Source organism: Condylostylus longicornis, unplaced genomic scaffold (assembly GCF_029603195.1).
Source record: "Condylostylus longicornis isolate FDR11 unplaced genomic scaffold, ASM2960319v2 ptg000006l, whole genome shotgun sequence".
Classification (NCBI taxonomy): Eukaryota; Metazoa; Arthropoda; class Insecta; order Diptera; family Dolichopodidae; genus Condylostylus; species Condylostylus longicornis.
The window spans coordinates 5,380,954-5,393,112 of NW_026577975.1; the positions used below are offsets into that span (position 1 = coordinate 5,380,954).

The 12,159-nt window shown below is 24.1% G+C and overlaps 1 protein-coding gene and 1 long non-coding RNA gene across 2 annotated transcripts in view; one reads left to right on the forward strand and one right to left on the reverse strand.

Moving 5' to 3' along the window:
* The window catches only part of LOC129617007 (ras GTPase-activating protein raskol-like), a 141,141-nt gene that overhangs the window by 76,142 nt on the left and 52,840 nt on the right, over window positions 1-12,159 (forward strand). The window lies entirely within an intron of this gene.
* On the reverse strand, window positions 2,022-4,905 carry LOC129618465 (uncharacterized). The gene is made up of 3 exons (XR_008697806.1): window positions 4,833-4,905; window positions 3,900-4,024; window positions 2,022-2,468 (listed from the first exon to the last, which is right to left on the reverse strand). It is a non-coding gene; the product is annotated as an uncharacterized LOC129618465 (long non-coding RNA).

The following is a 12,159-nucleotide window of genomic DNA, read 5'->3' on the forward strand; positions in this document are numbered from 1 at the left end:
AAAAAGAGAAAATTTAACTTTCTGCCTACATAAAAATGCCAATTTTCATCTGTATGTTTGAATGTGAATACAAAATTGAACATATTATTTATTTTTTTTAAAAACAACGATCGTGTTTTGTTCGTTTTTCATGTCTACTTATACGACTTTTGAATTGTACACTGAAAAAAAATATGACTGCCGTTGCTATAATTTATGTACAATTTTTACCATATACATAGGATATTTTGGGATAGTGGAATTGTATAGCTGTATTTGCTATATTTTTATAGCAAATAATTTCCATACAAAATAGCCACATTTACTAAAAATATAGTATATTTTCCTATATTAAATGTTCATATATCTAATACACCTTAGCATTATTTACTATGTATAACAGTATTATGTGCTATAAGAAATAGTAAATAATGCTATAAATATTGCAATATTAAATATAAATATATTGTAAAATATCATATAAATTTAGCAAACAATGTCATGTACGATATGCAAAACTCACATCAAATATAGCAGTTTTCGTTATTAACAATTGTAGTAATTGCTATGAATATTGTAAATTGTACAATGGGAAATGTGCATTGGTTATATGTGTACAAGGGTAAAATATGAAAAATATTACCATCTTTACTATAATAAATAGTACAAGTTCTTAAAAAAATATGAATACTTACCATAAATATAGCAGATATTGTCATACAAAATAATGAAAGTTTTAATAAAAATAGCGCTTGTTGTTACACGTAATTGCAATGATTACTATAAATATAGCAAATTTTGTTATACCTCATGTATTTTATTAATTTGCATTATAGTATAAAATGCTAAAAGTATTGAAAATTGTGCTATGAGAAATAGTAAACAGTACTATGAATGTTGTCATATTTAGTATAAATAAATTGCAAAATATCATATGCATTTCGGAAACACTACTATATAAAATATGAAAAAATTGCATCAAACGTACCATTTTTCATTATTAACAATTGTAGCGGTTGCTATATATATTGTAAATTATGCAATGAAAAACGTGTATTGGTAACATGTGTAGAACAGTAGCACGTGAAAAATATTGTAATCTTTGCAATAACTATGCGAGTTCTTAATAAACTATGAATCCTTACCATAAATATAGCAGATATTATCATGTTAAATTAATGGAAATTTTAAACATAGCACGGGTAATTGAAAGAATTATTAAATACATGATAAATTTCGATATACCCAATATTATATTACAAATTATCTTCATTATAGTTTAAAAGTGCAAAAATTATTACAAAATTTGTTATAAAATAAACTCTGGTAATTTTATTAATACATAAGAATTTATTTTACATTTAATTTTAGATTTATTTTACATTATAAAATCATTTACATTTTTTCACAATGTAGGTAACGTATTTCTTAAATTGAATATATTTATATTTATTATTTTTTTTCAGATTTTATACATTGTGCATATTGTTTTTTAAGATAGATGCACAGTTTATTTAAGATAGTTTAAATGTTTTTTAACATAGTTCACATACATATTAAATATTTTGTAATAAACAGTATAGTTTACATTATCATTTTACATATAACAAAAAAATTTGTTTTCAGATAAGCAATTCTTTTCTATTTTATCAAATTTTGAAGGATTTGTTTCATTTACATAATTAAATTTTTATTATTTTTGATATAGTATATTACGAAAGATATATGTAAAAGCAAAACTATATTCACAAAATTTTCAAAAATTGATACTAAGTTTGTTAACGACTAATTGAAACATAAAAAAACTATTGTAACACATACTTTTCCGACTTAATTTTATGTAAATATGTATATGTAAATATTCATCGATTCTCAATAAATCAAATTTATCGGTATATTCAACCAATAAAAATAGCTTCATTTTTATGAAAATATGAAACGTGTTTTAAAAATGTTTTGACATTTTTAAATTCTTTTGCCGAACATTTAAAGCAATCCATTATTTAAAAATTGTTTCAAATAAATAATATTTTAGTCGGATGTAAGTTCAAATTAATATTCTTGTTAATATTATTAAAAAGTTTGATGAAAAATTTTTTTTGGTAAAGCTTAAATAATACTGATATATTTTGAATTAGTTTAACTAGTAATAAGTTTAAATACAAATAATTGAACAATATGCTAAACAACCAATCAAATTTTGTATCAAAAAATTATTTGTAAATCATACTGCCAAGAGGAAAAAAAATAGTTGTTGTCTTACGCAGCCAAGTTAAACATCAATGAATTAAGTCTGATGCATGTTTTATCATATTTCGTGGATATTTCGTACACAAACTTCTGCAAAAACATCCAAATAATTTCACAGTCCTGCTGATATTCTACATTTACTGCATGTATTATTTTGAAACAAAAGTCAATGGCGGCTAATGGCCTATCCAATATATAAAGCACGTCATTCACAAATACGTAAGAACACTGAATATCATCTAGGTAAATAAAAAGATATTTGTATTAAAATATTTTTCTTAAAATATTGCTACAATATTTTTTTGGGAAAAATAAAAATAATGTTTTCACAAAACTTAATAATTTCGAAAAAAATAATATTGTGAATTCATTCAGTAATAATATGTTCTAATAATAATATTAATTGTTTAAATAAAAGATATTTAAAATCATAAATTTATTAATTAATACAAGAGATAAAGACTAAAACTTTCATATTAACAAAACAATTGTTTTTGCTTCTAATATCTTTAGAATTAATTAAACAAACCTCTTCTTATTACTTTTAGCTTTTTATAAAAATATTTTTCTTCAAAAATTTTCCAATGTTAAAATAGAAAAAAACAAGTACCTCATAAATGAAAAAAATAAAAAAACAAACTCACCTTTATTTATTTTTTAAATATTTAAAATAAGCTGTTGGAGTTTTACGGCAGGTACCCGAACCTGTCAAGCCATTTCATAAAAACTTCTAAAATATATGTGACTTATAATTGGACACATAAATGCTAAATTTTACGAACCTAACTTTATTATTTTTTTAAATATTTAAAATAAGCTGTTGGAGTTGTACGGTAGGTACCCGAACCTGTCAAGCCATTTCATAAAAACTTCTAGAATATATGTGACCTATAATTGGACACATAAATGCTAAATCTTACCAACCTAACTTTATTATTTTCTTAAATATTTAAAATAAGCTGTTGGAGTTGTACGGCAGGTACCCGAACCTGTCAAGCCATTTCATAAAAACTTCTAAAATATATGTGACTTATAATTGGACACATAAATGCTAAATTTTACGAACCTAACTTTATTATTTTTTTAAATATTTAAAATAAGCTGTTGGAGTTGTACGGCAGGTACCCGAACCTGTCAAGCCATTTCATAAAAACTTCTAGAATATATGTGACCTATAATTGGACACATAAATGCTAAATCTTACGAACCTAACTTTATTATTTTCTTAAATATTTAAAATAAGCTGTTGGAGTTGTACGGCAGGTACCCGAACCTGTCAAGCCATTTCATAAAAACTTCTAGAATATATGTGACCTATAATTGGACACATAAATGCTAAATCTTACGAACCTAACTTTATTATTTTCTTAAATATTTAAAATAAGCTGTTGGAGTTGTACGGCAGGTACCCGAACCTGTCAAGCCATTTCATAAAAACTTCTAGAATATATGCGACCTATAATTAAACAACGAAAAATTTGGCGCTTAGCAAAATTATGTATGTAGAAATGTTTAAACATATGTCTATACCAAAAGTAATATACCCTTCACAAGGTTCAATAAATATTTTTTTAAAGTTTTTTAAAAAATCAAAAACAAAATAGTAATCTAAAAATGTTTGCTACTATGTATACAAATAATAAATTAATGAAGACAATTTTTTCACTTACCTCTAAATTACCAAATTCTTTTTGAAACGCGCTCCAGAAAAGTTGTCATAGTCCACTCTTTGGGAGAAAATTTTTCAATTCTTCGTAGTGTAGACACTTAAAAGATTGAACTGTGTACTCCTCCGCTAAAATATAATATTTAAATTTTAAAATTTTGTATTAAATCAAAAAAATTTTAGCTACTAAATACGTATTTATGGCTGCATCACGGTTACCAAACCTCAGGTAATTTTAATTTATATGAGTTTATGTTCAAAAATTGTAAATTGTGACGGGATCAAAAAAAAAAATTTAAAGTTTTCAGAAATAAAAATTTCTTTTCAAAAACATCTTTGTTGAAGGTTTTTAGCATTATGTCAATGCAACAAAATTCATAATAATAATACAAATTTTAACAAATTTTTTAATTAAACAAAAATCGGGTAATTTTAATCTCATTTCAAATAAATCTTTATATTATATTTGGTAAACCTGGCGTCCATATACAATAAGCATAAACATAGTACACGTTATAACATGCAGTACACTTACATATACACATATCGTCGGCTAAATTCTAATAGCAAACAACTCATTTTTGTCATAAATTTTTTCATAACTTCCTGTAACTCATTCTTCTAGGTAAATATATCAATGAAAGGTAAATAAACGTTATATTCTAATTAAAATTCTTTTTAAACATTAAATTAACTAAAAACATTCACAAGCAACCATATAAAATATTGTCACAAAATAGTTTTTTTTTGTCTCCTGTAAAGTAGAGAAAAATAAGTTATTTGCTATTAGAATTAAGCCGACGATATGTGGGTATGTACGTATATACTACTCGTATTAACATAATAATATGCAAAATATTAAGTATTATTTCAAAAAAAAAAATTAGATTGCAACTCTTAACTAAATTCTTAAAAGTAAAAAGAATTTTTTACTTACTCAAAAAAAAATCCAGTAAATAAGGAAAGCCCCATCGGTTCAAAACTTCCTTCAAAAAATTCTTTTGTGTCCATTGCACGGATGTATGTACATATGTATGTATACATATAATAATATAATTTGTATGAAATAATATAATATTATGTATAATATATAATATATATATATATATATATATATATATATATATATGTATATAATATAATGTAAGATAATATATAGAATAATACAATATATAATACGTACAAGTATTATAATGGCAAATAACATGTACTTATGTATGTAATCTTTAGTTTTTTTTATTTTGAACTAATATTATTAATTTAATGATTAATAATGTAAAGCATTATTATTTAGTAATATTATTTTTTTAATTTTAAAGCACTATTTCTTTTCTAATTCCGAAAATAATTCAAACAAAAAAACTTCACACTTTACGAAAAAAACTTGTTAACACGAGATGCGCGCACTTTTCACAACCAATAAAATATAACTGACAAAAATGCGAGCAAAGCGTACATATACTGACAAAAAACAAAAACTCAGAGGTAACTGTTTTTTTTGGACGTTTTGTTGTTGGACTGATCAGAACATATTTGGTTGATATTTGATGTTGCAAATAGTATTGCCATATGGATGATAATGGAATAAGTTTCAGTTTTATATGGAATAGAGAATTTAGTTGATTATAATTTTTTAAAATTTATTTTTTATTTAAATAAATAATTTTTTTTTTAATTTTTTAAAACCATTACACTTTTTCCAAAATTTTTGCATATTTTATTAAAATGTTAAGCAAAAATAGTCAAAAATATGACATTTGTCGGTAGTTTTATGTTTACATTCTTTTTTAATAAAAAAATTTTACTAAAAATAGTATTTTCCATTTCTAAACTCCTTTAAATAATAGTTATAAAATTGAGACCATAAAAAATAATAATGCTTTATACAAATAATTTTTAATCCTAAGGTAAGAACGACATATGTATGTATATTAAAAAATGTTGGCAATATCTTCATAGAGCAAAAAGTGACAAAAGAAATAAAAACAAAAAATTATAAAAATATTTGTCTTCCGTTAGAACTCCACCAATAATTAACAAAGTTTTCTTCCTCTTTCTCACAACTTAGTTTTTGGAAAGGGAAAGAAAACAATAAAGAAAATAATAAACTCACAACATTATTTAACTTTTTTTAACCCTTTGTTCTTAAAAAAAAAAAAATTAACCCTTTACTCCATAAAAAGAAAAAATAATAATGTACAATACATTATAAAAAAATTGTTGAGCATAACATTTTATAACATATTAAATAGATATTATGAATGATGCTAAATTATTTAAATACTTTTCAATTAAAGGAACAGAGTGTGCATATTATTATGTACATATGTATATTATATCCTAAACAAATTAATTAATGTCTTTTTTTTTACGGATTGATTGCGGAAGTAGTTTCGATAAATTTTAAATTTTAATTATAATTTACTCTTCACTTTTATAATTAATATCGTTTTCCATTTAATGTTTTGCATTAACATGTACATAGGTACATAAATCGATATTTGTAAATTTTGAAAGGTTGTTTGGAGGTATTCAATTGATTCACTTGCGAATCAGCGCGGTCCAAACATAGAAACAGCCTCAGTTTCTTTAAATAAGATCGTTTCTTTTATAAAATTGTTTAATCAATTAAATAAATTGTTAGATAATGATTAATACATTATAGAAATGTAATAAAGAAAAAAGAAATGTCAAACTATGCATACATATCACCTACATATATTTTAAAAATTTGCACATTTATTATTTAGTATGTAAGAACGATTATTTTCAACTGTGTTAAAAGTGCTGTAAGTACAAAAGAATTTCTGAACCTGTTGAGATATTCATGCCACAGTTTTGTATACTTACTTTACGTTACTTATACTAAAACATATTTTCTAAATAACCCAGAGTTTGTTTATGCGAATAAGTATTTGATACATTGTCAAAAAGGAGGGAATTGTGAAATCGGCTGAAAATTATACTTTAGAAAATTGATTGAGATTTTTAATTTTAGTAAAGGTTTCATACGCATTTGAATTTTCTTTTTAGAATTTGACATTTCTTAAAACTATAATATAAGAATAAGAAATTTTCATTCTTTCTTGTTGAAATAACATTATTATGTTAATGTACAGTAAAACGCAAAATATATGTATACATACATACTCAATATTTGTATGCATATTGAGTTATACATACACATCTATTCTACAATCGAGTATGAACCTGTTGTAAACAGGGTTGACAATATGATATATGCAGGTTTACTAATTTTACCTAAAACATTCATTGTTTTGAAAATTCGAAAAATTTTATAAATTCAAAAATAATTTCAGTAAATTAATATTTTTACCTCTATGCAAAAAGGTAAATGCTTATTTCAGTTTTTTAATTAATTTCTTCAGTTTTTCTGTTGCCTGCCATACAACACACCTATAAGCAAAAATATGCCCTTAAAAATAAAATATATCTTCGGTAGTGCCATTTTTAATGGCATATTTTTACTTTTATGTATGTATGTACATATGTTGTGAAAAGAAAGGGTATAATTAGTTTATTTAATTTATATTTACATACATACAAGAGCAAAAATTAAAATTTTAATTTTTTTTTCAAATTTTCTCCATGTCACTCTCTTTAAAAATTTAGGATACTTTTTTTTTTCTGTGCCATCCCTATTATAAACACAAGTATTGTAAATTGAATATGATATGGTTTGACCTGTCGTCAATTTAACATTCGTACCTACGTCCTGGCAAATATGCAAATACAAAAATGCTCATACATATAAGGCTTTGCAGTGTTATATAAACACATACATACTTATGTACATATTTCAACATAAAATTGGCAAACACATAAATAAACTTGGTCGTTTATTCATTTTAACATGCTTTTACTTTAGCTAGCTGTAAAATAATTTTTACTCTATAACAAATTTTTTAAACAAGCCAAAATAAAAAATTTTTAATAATTAAAGTGTGATATGTTATAAAAATATATATGTATGTATGTATATACATACATATGTTTGTACATATTAAAAAATAGAAGGAGAAATGTTTAGCTTAAAAACCTTTTTATTTTTGTTATGAAAACAGTCTTAAAATTAGCTCTTTCGAAAAATTAAAAAAACATTATGAAAAAATCAGATTTCGCTTTCTTTTTTATGTATGTATGTATGTACAATATTTTTGTGTTATTTTGACGAATATTTATTTGAGCAATTTTAATAAGCAAATTTGTATCAATATGTGCATAAGATTGACATTTTTAGCAAAGTATGTCTATTTTAATAAGTAATTCGACTCTGCGTTTACATCACACTGATGCAATCATTCACCACTATTTGTATACCAAAAATTCCCTTAGCTAAAAGAATTAAGCCTATTGTATACCTTCTTATTTCCATTTTTATACACATAGGAATTCTTGGGAGAGGAAAGGGTAGGCAGTAGAGGTCTACCATTTTTTCGTATGTACGTTTAAGTATAAAATCGCATTATTATTATATCATTACCTGATACTGTGTATCTGCTATACCAGGTACATGCATATACCATGTGTACATGAAGGCTTAAACGTATATCAAATGCTTTCGCATAAAAGCAGTAGATATATGTACGTTTAAATGAAAAGTAACATACTTAAAATGAAAAGTAACATACTATGCTATTATGAAAAATAAATTCTGTTATTATCAACATAAAAATAACAAAATTTTTATCTACTTAATTTACTTTTATTTCACTCGTTTGATTGGAATATTTTGTTTCTTTCTTACCTACACAAATCTTATTTTCATCTATTTCTAAATAAAAATTGAATATTTTGAGAATTTGGCAGTAACTTGCAAACGAAAACTAACGGCATTGGACGAATTGAATTATTTATTGAATAGATATACTTTGATTTTTGGAAGCAAAGTAACTACATACATATACTTATGCCAATACTGATATATGTACGTAATTATAAAAAATGAACACTTGTCCACCCATATAGCCAACTCTGTATTTTGAAATTGCTTCACTAATCGCTACAAATTTCTTATGTATGCTAATACATATGCATGTATGTTGTATGTATGTGGCTATTTTTTGGTCTATTTTTTTTTTCTCTAAATTCTTAGTAAATAACAAGAAATAAGTTAAAAACGAGAAAAAAACATTCCTGACGGTCATGATTCACAAACAGTAAAATATTTTTGTTATTGTTTTAATATGAAACAATTTTTGTATATCTATTTTTTGTAAGAATATTTATGCTTAATAGTAGGTCTCTGAAATTGAAATATTTGAACTACATACATACATACATATGTACATTTAATTTTAAACGTCTTTGATTTTCAAGAAATATTTAACACTCTGTTAAATAAAATACTCTTATTTTTTTATAATAACTTATTGTGTTTTATAGGGAAACTTTCTTCAGATATTTTATGTAATTTATGGTAATATTTTTTATAATGACATACATACAATATATGTCATTTATAATATAAAATACATAGTTGAATTACTTTAGCGTCTTGAACTTTAATCGAACTTTTCTTTCCAAAAAATTGTTGTGTATACTATTATATAACATTATTGTTTCTCTTATGTTACATAAAATATATTGCTATATTTTACAGCGCTACCTATAAAAAAATTAGTCTTTTTTCAGCTATATTTTATTGTAATATTTCTGATAGTAACATAGCCAAATTAGCTATCCATATAACAATTTCTACCATATGCAAATTGTACTACAATATTGTATGAGTTACTATAAAAATATTGTATAAACCACTATGTAACATTATTTTTGTTCATATAATACATAAAGGATATTGTTATATTTTATAGCATTATCTGTAAAAAAATATTGTGTTTGTTCAGCTATATTTTATTGTGATATTCCTGATATTAACATAGCTAAATTAGCTATACATATAGCAACTTTTACCATATGTAAATTTTGCTATGTATGTTGTATGGGATGCTATAAAATAGTAGGATTTCATATGGTATATGAAAATTTTTACCACATTTTATATGAAAATTTACTATAAACACCTTACCATAAAATATGACAAAATTTGCTATGCATTTTTTTTTCAGTGTATATACATTACATACTTTCTTATTTTATTAAGCTATTTATTATAATAAATACGCGAGATAACATCGTATTTTTATGGCAGCTGCAACACTGCTGTTAATAATAAGCTGCAAAAAATTAAAACAAAAAATATATATATATACATATATATATTCATTAAATGTTATTTATTTTGAAAATAAAATAAGAAATAAACGCATAAGAAATCATATTCGGGATAATACTATAGGATATGTCAAATATTCGTAAAGGCAAACGCAAACAGCAGACAACTACATTGCATAGAAACAAACTGCAAAATACTACTCAATCAACTAGTAAATTTACTCACATCATTAAATTATAGTAAGCTTTGTACGTGTATAGTTATTATAATTCAAATAACCGATTTAATATATACCAGTTTAATTGCATAAATTTTTTTGGGAGCATAGGGCTTCCACAAAACTTCTCCATCAAACTCTATTTTGCGCCAATGTTTTTATTTCTGCTTATTTCCAGCTGTTGCAAATTCTTTGGTGATTGTTCGATCCCCATGTTAGTCGTGATCTTCCCAAACTTCTTTTGCCCTGAGGGTTCTACTACATCGCCTGCCGCACTACTATCATATTCGGCACCCCTCGGAGCCTATGTCCAGTTCATTTCCATTTTCTTCTTTTGATAGTGAACTGTACTGATTCCTGACTCGTAATCTCCCAGAGTTGGTTATTCGTCTCGGCCAATGTATGTTCCAGATAACTCGCAGGCACTTGTTTAGCATTAATTGCATACAATATCAATAGCATAACTTTTAAAATGTTACCAAGAAAATATCTCAAAATTTATTTGTTATATTATATATAAATAAATTGTGATTGAAGTCAGAATAAAGAATAAATTAATTGTGTATTATAGAATTAATTGAAATTCTTATTATTATAAAAGAAAACGAGTGACGAATAATCGGAAGAAGGGGGAGGAGGAGATTTGATCCAATATTTATACAAATAAACACGTGATTATATTTTATATGTATATGTACATAGACATACGTTATTTGATTGTATACATTAAACCGCGTTTGTACGCTGTTTTATAAGTAGAAAAAAATTAAAAAAAAAAATTTTTATTTTATCAATTTAAAATGAGATTTTCAAGTAGAGAATTTTGTTTGAAAAGAAATTGTTATTTTTTTTCTTTTACTTAATGTTCTCTCTCTTATTATACTACATGATATAAGAAAGATTTCTGTTATACATAGTGTGGGTGGTTGATTTGTTCTAGTACTTTTCAACTTACATAAAATATGTGTATATACGTACATTTAGAGTTTATAAAATTAAATTTATGAACTGAACTACATTAACCGAGAAGCTCAGCTTGAAAATTTTCTTTATATTTTGTTATATTGTTTCCATCCGAAAAGAATGCATGTTCTTTTTTAAACTGAACTCTTAAAGAAGTAGAGAACAAAAAATTCAAAGAAAATCTTTAAATTTTTGGATTTCTTTCAACTTTTTTCTTTCAAACAAGACATAAATTTTATGATTCTTTAAATGTTTTTTTAGGGTGTTTTAATTCATTTTACAGTAAACTATTATATTTGTTTTCTAAAAAATTATTACGCGATAATCTATTACAACAAAAAAAAATAAAACTGAACAAAATATATAGAATAAAAGAATTTCTTTTAAAAAGCAATTGGAACAGTTTCCTTTCTGATATTAATCTTTAAAATTACAGAAAATTGAAAAAAAAATGTTGTTGAACTAAAAGACAATCTTTTGTATTAACAGTTTTGTATGATTTGTATGAATTAAATTAGATTTTCATGGAACATAAATTTTTTTTTCTGAATTTTTAAAAAATTATAAGTAGATTGATTTAATTTGTATAAGATTAAAAATAACAAAATTTAATATGTATATGTTAACGTGGTAATGTACGGGATAATGTGTTTCGGATGTTAAAAATTGATAATTTGCTATTTTGTTCCAATTTGTTCCAATGTAAATTGAAGGGTGTATGAATATTAATTCAAAATCCCGAAATCATAAATAACACATTTGAGCACATTTCGCTAAAATATCCATAAAGGCATTGGGCCCAATAAAGTAACTTTCAAAAAAATTTGATTAAAACAAAAATTTTTTAGTAAACCGCGTTTACTTCAATAAACTAAAAATAGTATA